The sequence below is a fragment of the Acomys russatus genome, chromosome X, assembly GCF_903995435.1.
Source record: "Acomys russatus chromosome X, mAcoRus1.1, whole genome shotgun sequence".
Lineage (NCBI taxonomy): Eukaryota > Metazoa > Chordata > Mammalia > Rodentia > Muridae > Acomys > Acomys russatus.
This window is the reverse complement of record NC_067169.1, coordinates 115,669,075-115,679,302: the sequence shown is the minus strand read 5'-3', so window position 1 is coordinate 115,679,302 and position 10,228 is coordinate 115,669,075. Positions and strand designations below refer to the sequence as shown.

The following is a 10,228-nucleotide window of genomic DNA, read 5'->3' as shown; positions in this document are numbered from 1 at the left end:
AAGGATTCTGCTCATGTTCTGATAGATGAACAAATGAGTTTATTTGAGCCTTAGTAGGATACAGGCAACTCAAAAGCAGCTACAATGTGGCCAGGTCCCCTTGGCAACTGTAAAATAGGTACACCACTGAAGAATCTCATTTTCAGCAAAAGATAAATCATTACATCCTAAACTTTTTATTTTGGGGGAGCAGTTCAAGACAGGTTTTCTCTGTGTAGTCTTGGCTGTCCTGGGCTAAATTTGTAGATCAGGCTGGCCTCGAACTCACAGTGATCTGCCTTCCTCTACATACTAAACTTTTGAAGAGTTCCCTTAGTAACTTATAGGAAGCTGAACAGTGGCCTCACTTCACCCAACCTTCTGTATAACCTCTGAGAACTGGGAAACTCTGCTGGAACTAGATGAGCTTCAAGAACCTCCTCCCTCCATAAGAGAGGTCAAAGTGGGGCTGGAGAGATGGCTCATCGGTTAAGAGCATTGTCTGCTCTTCCAGAGTTCCTGAGTTCAATTCCCAGCAACCACATAGTGACTCACAACCATCTGTAATGTGATTTAATGCCTTCTTCTGGCCTGCAGGTGTACATGTAGGCAGAGCACTCTGTATATAATAAATAAATGTTTTTAAAAGTACCCAGACCTGGCCAAGGAACAGAACATTCTCCATAGTTAAGTGGAGACTGGGGACTGACTTTCACATGGACTCTGGTGCCCCATATTTGGCCATGTCCCCTTGATGGGGAGGCTCGATGGCACTCAGAGGAAGGATAGCAGACTACCAAGAAGAAACTTGATACCCTAGCATCATATACAGGAGGAGGAAGTCCCCTTAAGTCACAGTCATAGGGAAGGGGAATGGGGTGAAAGCGGGAGGGAGGGAGGGAGGAATGGGAGGATACACGGGATGGCGTACCAATTGAGATGTAATATGAATGATTTTGTTTTTCGATAAAAAAAACAAAAAATGAAAAAAAAAAAAAGTCAAAGGATCACAGCTAATCTCATTCAATACTTGCAGGGTCATTCCAACCTTGATGAAACAGCTACACAATAAGATAGGTACAGTTTGAAAAAGAATATTTTATTAATTCTAAGTATACAGAGAAACAAACCAAAATTCAGAAAATAACATTGGAAAATACTTTTAAGTAACTTGTTGATATTAGTCATATTTCACTAGTTTTTATAAAAAATGTTTTTAAAGACAATTATTTATGCATCTGTATAGCAAAGAGTGATTAAATGAGTCAGATCTTTAATCCCAGTACACCAAGGTCAAAGCAGATGTATCACTGAGTTTGAGGCCATCCTAGTCTGCAGAGTCAGTTCCAGGACATAGAGAATCCTATCTTCAAAAAACAAACTAAATCAACCAACCAAACAACAAAAACCCACAACCACCATCATCAACAACAACAAAAATACAACCACTGAAGGGACCATGGAGAGGTTGGAATGTTGTATATAGAAAGGTTAATTAACTTGTCTTGGCCTAATTTTATCCCCCTATATAGCAATTCCTCTTCCACCTCTGTATTGGAACTAATATCCTTTGACTAATAAATAAATATAATTAACTTAGCTGGCTACTAGGTTCCACCATTTCAAAAGTTAATAATTTCCTTAGATGAAATCTGAGGCCTGCAAAAAATCTTCCCCCATATCTTTGTTCTTGCCTCTCTGATGTACACACCAATGTATTTTAAACTTGTCTTGATTTATGAGATTCGTTGTTATGTAAAACCATAAAGCTTTATAAAAGTGTGTCTATATTAGAACATTGAATTTTAGGTAAACAAAATTTATGTTCTGGGGTATTGTCTGTCATTTAATATAGCTCATTTTTAAAATATGACAGCTGTGGACTCTTGCCTTTGTTTTTGGTTCAGTTTGGTTTTGCATAGAATATAAGCAACCATGGACAGGAAAGACATATTTAATTTACTCCACCTACAATATTCTAAATTACTGAATTTTATAATCTTTCTAGAAACAGATCAAATAAAGATATAAATCAAGGTACGTGTGTGTGTGTGTGTGTGTGTGTGTGTGTGTGTGTGTGTGTTATGGAAACAGAGGTCATAGACAATTGCAGGCTGAAAAATCAGTCATGCTAAATCCTGTCTTCTAACCTACATTATACAAGTTAGTTAAAGGAGTGCTTTTTAAACTGTTAAGTAAACAAAATGAATGAGTGATCTAGATTTATACAACAGAAAACTAGTGTTCACAGGAAATAATCTGTACTGGATTATCCTTATGAAATCAGCATAGTATTGTGCAAAAGTAGATAACAGTAAATAGAATTCAGACATTGTCCACTTAAAATTGGAAATGTGTTCCAGATTACTTTGTTTTAGAGCTTTCCTACTTATATTATTCACAAGTACACCCTAAGCTACTCTAATTGGAGAAACACTGAGCAAATGATAAGAACATGCTCTAGTAGGCACAGATTCAAAAGTGGGATTTTGAGAGGTTAATATCAGAAAAAATATAATGAGATAGTAAAGTAATAAATTTAAAATATAGAATCCTATAATTTGTGGCTTGAACTAACTGGATCATGTCAAGAAAAAGTCAGTGTTTGTCAGTCAAAATGAGCTGATGGAGCTGAATAGCTGGTTTAGCTGCTAAGGGCTCAGTAAGGCTCACAGCCAAAGAGACAAAATGAACAGATAAAAAATTGTATATTTTCAGATGCTAGTGTACATTGTACTTTTTAATTTAAGTTTAATTTTTTAAGTTTTAGTATATTGGAACATAATTGATCTATTAAATTTAAATAACCTTAATTTTATATGGTTTTTAATTCTTACTGTTTGTATTTTTTGCATTTTTGCATATCTAAACACATCATTAAAAAGGAGAGTTTAATGGTTTTATTTGCCTTATATTTGTTTTATTTCTGTATTTTATTTGATTGTGTTCTTTAAGACATTTAGTAAGGTATGCGATGAGAGTGGTGAATAAAGCACTCTTTTCACGATTTTCATCTAAAGGGAAAGTACTAAAGTTCTATAGTAACATCTGGTATTAACTGTAGATATTTTGTAGTGATGCATTAGATTAAGGAAGTTATATTTTAAAATAAATGTTCATTGAGAAAAAAGTTATATTATAAGCCATCTTATTTGGTTATAACCAAATTTATTTACACAGATGTCCATTTTCACAATCTGAATAGTGTTCATTACTGTGAATGTCTTTAGTACAAGAAGCCATTGGCTAGAATTTAGAATAAGGCCACAAACATGACCACAAAATGAATTGTGCTTTATCCAAATTGAATAATTTTCCCAAGAAAAATACTATATTCTCCTCCATCTTCTGGTCTCATCATTTGTATTTTTAAGAAATTATTACGTTCTGATAGGGACTATAGTCGTAGATTCTTTAAGAGATAGAAAAACCATTGTTCTCACTCCTCTACAGTTAGTAAAACTTCTGGCAGTAGATAGCGTTTTCTCCATGTAAAACAAACAGTTTTTCAGTAGACACTAACTAGTTGTTCTCTATTCTTGAACTCTAGTCAATGGGCTTTGGAGCTCCATACAAGGAAGACTGAGCTCAAACCCACTTGTTACATCAAGAATTTTTATCTTAAGCACATTTTTATAACAACTATTTTTGCATTTTAAAATAATTTTAAACAGCTGTATCTATTATTTTTAAGCAAAATGAGAACCTAAAAGTTTTGTGCTAATTCTGTTCATTTATTATGAACCTTATATATTTCAGGATATGTTTCAAGCATAGCAAAGAAAAGCAGTATAAGAATATAAAAATGGTAGAAAATGATGGTATTTATCCTTAGCTAGAAGGAGTATGTTTTAAAATCTTCAGAGGAAACCTGAAGTCTTGAAACCTACTGAACACTGCTAATGCTATATCTCATTTATATACATATATATGTATATAATATATGTGTATGTGATAAAAATGAAAGAAATAAATTAGTCACATAGAGATATTAACAATGTCTGATAAGACAGTAGAAAAATTAAAACAATATAACTCAAAGAAAGTTTCTCAAAGTATTTTATTGTGCTGAATTCGACTTCTTTAATAATATGTGATGAAATAAAATGAGGCAAAAGTTGTAAGCATTGCAGAATAGCTTTAGGCTCCTAATTCAGAATTACTTGAATATAAAGACTGAAATTTATAGTGAATCTAATAACTGAGAAAATTACTTACCCATTAATCACTTGTACAGTTATAACCACTGAATTCTGCAGAACTCAGCCTCTCAATTAACTAATCATTATTTTCTAGAGTGTAGTCATTGGCTTGCATGACTAATTTTACTTTCTAAGTTGGAACAATGTAGAATAACTTAAGAAAAGAGTCTCAATCATGTTACTCCACAAGCGTGTCTGTGGGGGCTTGTTGTAAGTAACAACATAGTATTTGACACCAAAAAAATACATGCTATTGCCAATGATCAATGAGATGTATGAATAAACTAAAGAAAATTTGTTTGTAAACCTTCATTGTGAAAGCAGCAAATGAAGATTATTCAATATTTCTATAAACATAGCTTTGAGATTTAGAATGTCCTTGCAGCACACTTATTTATAACTCATTTCTAGACCCTGAATAAACTTTAAGCCTTGTCCTAGCTACCTTGAACTATTCCCTAGAGAGATCCCTACAAACACTACTTGTTTCCTCTAAAACAGAAACTCATTCCTAGATTTTTAGGTGTACTGTGTGGACCTTTCACCCATCAATAAATAGCAGATTGGCGTATGGCTGCACAAGAAATAGGAAGGAAAGAAAGTGCATGCTGGAATAAAATGAAGTGCAGGATTTTCCCTGGGACACTGAGGAGGACAGAACATGAACCCTGAGCAAAGGTTATCAGCTATGTGGCAAAACTTAGAATAAATGGGATATTAAATTTAATTAAGAGCAAATCAAGGAACATGCCTAGCTATATTGGCCTAAGTTTTTGTAAATATATTTAAGCCTCAGAGTCATTATTTCTTGGAACAAGGGCGTGGGTGAAAAACATGAATTATAGAAAACCCCCTTCAACAAGAGTTCCTTAAAACAGTCACTTGCAGAGCACCTGTAGCAGATTAGGAAGAGATATTTTAAACATGATAAGCTGTGTATATATATATATATATATATATATATATATATATATATATATATATATTATTGTGATTGTCCTAGTGACTGAGGATATATGCTAGTGCAAGCTGCAGCTGGTTGAGACCATTGGCCAATCTCAGGCCAAGTTATGCTCTCCTTTTTAAGGAACAATTAAGAAGACTGGAACAATTTCAACACAATCCTTCTTCCATCTGGTGTTCCTTCAAGTTAACCAAGGATTCTACAAAGGTCTGTGACAAGAGAAACTTCTGGTGGCAAATGTTAACCAGATTCCCAAGACAATGTTGTTTCTGCAGGTAACTACCATGTATGAGCATTGGGAGAACAGGGGGGCATAGGGAACCCTTGCTAAGGATGCAATCCCCTCTTTATGTTATGCAAAGCTGGATGTATTGACTACATAATCCCCAGATCCACTGTAACTTTCCAAGGAGGTTTTCAAGACACTATTGTGAAATCCCAAGGTGGAAAAATCATGCTCCTACCTCCCTGTTATCTCTTGCTACCCATTCTGTACACATGAGTCACATTTGGGAGGCAGTATCAGATATTATAGCATGTGTGCCATTCTCCTCTCAGGATATGTCTGAAAGGAAGACTTCAGACCCTATCTCCACAGATTGAAAGACCTGACCCACTGACATCCTGTACAGCTGATTCCCTGAGAACCATTCAGTGAGAAATGCAAGAATTCCTTCTGGGAGACAAATGATTATCTCCTGTTTACCCATCTGTACGGAACAGAGTGAATATCAATTCTCAACTTCATATGAAAAAAAAAAAACAGAATATCTACAACAGTCCTATAGAATAACAGAATTTCAGGAGATATCTCCATCTCTGACTTCAAGCTATACTACAGAGCAATAGGAATAAAAACTGTATGATACTGGAATAGAAATAGACATGTTGATCAATGGAATTGAATCAATGACCCAGAAATAAACACACACACATCTATGTATACTTGATTTTTGACAAAGGAGCCAAAGCCTTTCAATGGAAAAAAGAAAGCATGTTTAGCAAGTGGTACTAGTCTAACTGGATGTCTACATGTAAAGAAGTGCAAATAGATCTGTTATTCAGCATCTGGCAGTGAGTGTCTTGTGTCCGCATCCTGAGTGTTGGTCCAGTCACTGCTTGCCTCCAGCTGAATGGATTTTATTGTTTGAGGTCATGAATTATGAAGGCAAAAAAGTCAGAAATGTTCATTTCTTTTTGCCCTTTTTTGATTTCATTAGACAAGGCTGCTTTTTGTGTAAAACTCACTGTGTAGAATGGAATGGCCTCAACTCACAGAGATCTGCCTGCTTTTGCCTCCTGAGTGCCTCTGCTTCTGAGTACTACAGTGAAAGGTGTGCAGCACCACATCCAAGCATTTACTCATATCTTAATATTTAAATGAATACCTTAAATACCTTATAATAAATACCTTAAATAGCATCATAATGTTATTTTCATTTATAGAAACTATTAACAGCAAAGGCCCAGAGACACATTTCTTCTTGGACACACCCACAGTACCACCCCGGCATCCAGTGGTCTGGGTGTGCTGACCACAGACCCGAAGGCCCCAAAAGTAGCATAGACCCCTATCGGCTCTAAGCTTCTTCAGTCGCTCCAGGTTCTCATGCAGCTTGTTGTCTATACCATTGTCCAGAACCTGGCTGTACTTTCCCTCTTTCACGTCCTGTCTGTTCAAGAACTCGTCTGGGATCTTCTTCTGTCATGGATTCTGCATGATGGTGATCACAAGCTCCATCTCATCTTTGTGAGTTCTCCAGCCCTCTTAGTATTGTCAACAATGTCTGCTTTCCTCAACACCACATAAACGTATCTTTGCCCCATACCCTTAATGGTAGTGATGGCAAAGGCTATTTTCTGCTGCTCATAGATATTTGTGTTGAGTACTCGCAAAATGTGCTGGAACTTCTCAGGGATAACTAGAGACTTGTATGAAACTCAGGAATAGCAAGCTACATGTCCAGTAAATATCCAAAATAGAGCACTCAAGGTGAAGCTCCTGGCCTGGGGCACTAAGCCAGGTCTCCCCACCTCACTGCCACCCCATCCACCCAGGGAGGTTGAGAATGAGTTTTCCATGGAGTGTTACTGTTTAACTCTTTCAGAATGAGATTGCAGGTCTCAGACAGCAGTGGAGACTGGAGAATCCCACAAGCCTGTGATGATAACAAAGTGTTACAGCTCCTTGTTTGAGCTGCTGTGGTAAGCACAGCAGAGTAGGCAGGCAGATGTTTGAAATCTGCTGGTAGGCAGGTCCGGTGAGATGCAGGCCTGGCAATGCTTCACCGGAGTCAGCACCAAGTAAGTGAGCAGCAATAGTAGAGCAGGCCTCAATGGCTGTAAAGGCAGCTCCACCATTGCTGCTTGGCCAGTGGACATCCAGTGGTGGTCCACATCCCCCGTCCCAGAATAAATGGAGTCTCAGACAATCATGGTGTAGGAATGGCCAGCAAAAGAGCAAGCACACAATTACAACAGCCAGCCTTTGTTTATAAACCATGGGAGGTTTCAGGATGAATATATCTGATTTGCTAGGGCTAAGGGTACCTGCATGTTTAATCCAAATACTGTGGTATTTACATGCAGCAACACAGGGTGCTATCACAAGAAGGGGACAACAGTAATTATTCTATGATTGAAGGAATGATTTCTTTGAAAGGTCATTTGCTGGAGGCTAGGATCTCCTGAGCATAGAGTGGGGTATTTCCAAAAATTTCCTGTGCTTGTTGAACAAATTCCTTATGAGGAAAAAGACAGGCCTATAATCTTCCTTGAGGGCTCTGTGACACTCCTTACAAAATCTGGAGTTACCACATCTGTGAGAGTAAGAACCCCCCACTGAGAAAAGGGAGTCCACCTTCATACATCAGGAGCAAAGTTGCTATCTGGAGAAGTCAGACTACAAGCTTATCCAGCAGAGTCCCACATAGATCCATATTTATTACTCAAAAGATGTTCCACCATACGATAAGGACACTTGCTCAACTATGTTTATTAGCAGATTTATTCATAATAGCCAGAATCTTGAAAGAATCTAGATGTCTCTCAACTGAAGAATGGATAAAGAAACTGTGGTACATTTACACAATGGAATACTGCTCAGCTATTAAGGACAAGGAGATCTTGAAATTTGCCGGAAAAGAAATGGAACTAGAAAAGTTCTTCCTGAGTAAGGTAACTCAGATCCAGAAAGACAAACAAGGAATTTACTCACTTACAAGTGGATTTTAGCCATAGAGTAAAGGATAAACATACTATAATGCAGAGACCCAAAAAAGATAAGTAACAAGGAGGATCCAAGTGAGGATGCTTAAATCTCACTCAGAAGAGGAAATAGAATAGACAAAGGTAGTGATTGAAGGGAAGGTACCAGGTGGACAAGGGGCACAGAAATACATGAGGGTAGAGATCAAGAGTAGGGAGAGAAGAGGCAAGAGGACAGAAGGCCTAGAGAGAAAAAAGCAACTGTGTGTATGTGTGTGTGTATTTGTGTGTGTGTATGATGTATGTATGTATGTATGTATGTATGTATGTATGTATGTATGTGTGTGTATTTGCAATTATTTTCTCCTCTTTTTCTTGCTAGCTCCTACCAGGAGCCATCAGCTCTGGCCTCTAAATAGTTAAAGAGAGTTGAGTTTCTTGAGAGTTACAAACAGTACTGGTCCCAAGACACAAGGAACTATCAGCTTTTGGCTTCTTTATCTGACTTTACACCCAACTTGAGATTTTCACACTATGTCAAAGCTGGCCTTTGACATATTGTCAACTAATGCCAATCGTAATCATTGATGTTTGTGCCAACCACAGTCTTGCCTTTTACTACCAACATGCTCATGGATGCTTGTGTTCTGAATTACAGTTTTCCCCCTGAGCAATAATCATGGCAATTCCTCTTCTGACTGAACAGAGGATGCCCTAACCCACTAACCAAGATGGAAATTCTTACAGGTTCATTTGGAGTTCAACGAGGTTTATGATAACATAAAGTCTGATACAAACTATATCAAACAGTGCTGGATAAGAATGCATATTTAGGAGCCTTGGAAACATGGTCTCATGAAGTGTTTTAGATGATTAGTGCTGACACAGTCATGACCCACTAGACATGGTAGTCTAGTAGGCCCTTAGGAAGTATTTTTGCTCAAGGAAATCACAGAAGCAAGGGAGGGTCTGAAGCTAATAATGAGAGTTTGATAGTCCATTTTTAGTCTTTGGTTATTTATAGAAAATGGACATCAAAAGGAGTGCCTGCAACAAAAATTTACATAACTTACATTAACATCAACAGTGATTTTTGACAGATTTTAACATTGGTTTAACAACCTTTAACATCTGCCTAATGCTTTAAGCAATAGTGGGTTCTCATTCACCTTAATAGCAAGATTAACAACAAAGAAACAGAAGCCATGAATTTAAGAGAGACCAAGGGGGACTGTACGTGGGAGAGGCTAGAGGTAGGAAAGGGAATTTGGGAAAATATACTAATAGAATTATAAAAAAATTAAACATAAAAAGCACATTTTTCCACTAGAAGAAACATATTTGCAAGTGTTACACATTAATTGAATTATAAAAAAAATTAAATATAAAAAGCGTATTTTTTTCACTAAGAGAAATATATTTTCAAGTGTTAGAAATTTTGTTGTAGGGACAGGTATACTGAGACATTCATGCCCACAGGAAAGAGCAACCTGTCTTTAAATTGCAGTTGAACATTTTTAAGTGTTCTAGCTGAAATCATCCAGCTCCATGGCCTGATAGACTTCCTGAATTTGCTACTGCTTTCCCTATTGCTGAACTCCTCCTCACTGAGGTATTGCTACATAACACTCACCAAGTCTCATCAAGCATGGTTTCCTAGGACCCCTTATCAGCGAACTGACAGACCATATACACCATCAGCTCTCTGTTCTGAGTTCAATGGCTATAGTCTTCTCCAGCTAGACTCAGCACATCTATCTGCCATCTTCCTGTGCCCTGAATTCTCACAAGTCTGCTTTTGCATGAGCTGTGTGGTATATTAAAGGGTCCAGTTTTCTGACTTTGGATTATTCTGCATTCAGTTGGGGAACAGAGC

The 10,228-nt window shown here is 37.2% G+C and overlaps 1 pseudogene; it reads right to left on the bottom strand.

The window, feature by feature from the left end:
• Positions 1–5,059: 5,059 nt before the first annotated feature.
• Positions 5,060–7,648, bottom strand: LOC127185490 (40S ribosomal protein S18-like; annotated as a pseudogene).
• Positions 7,649–10,228: the final 2,580 nt, after the last annotated feature.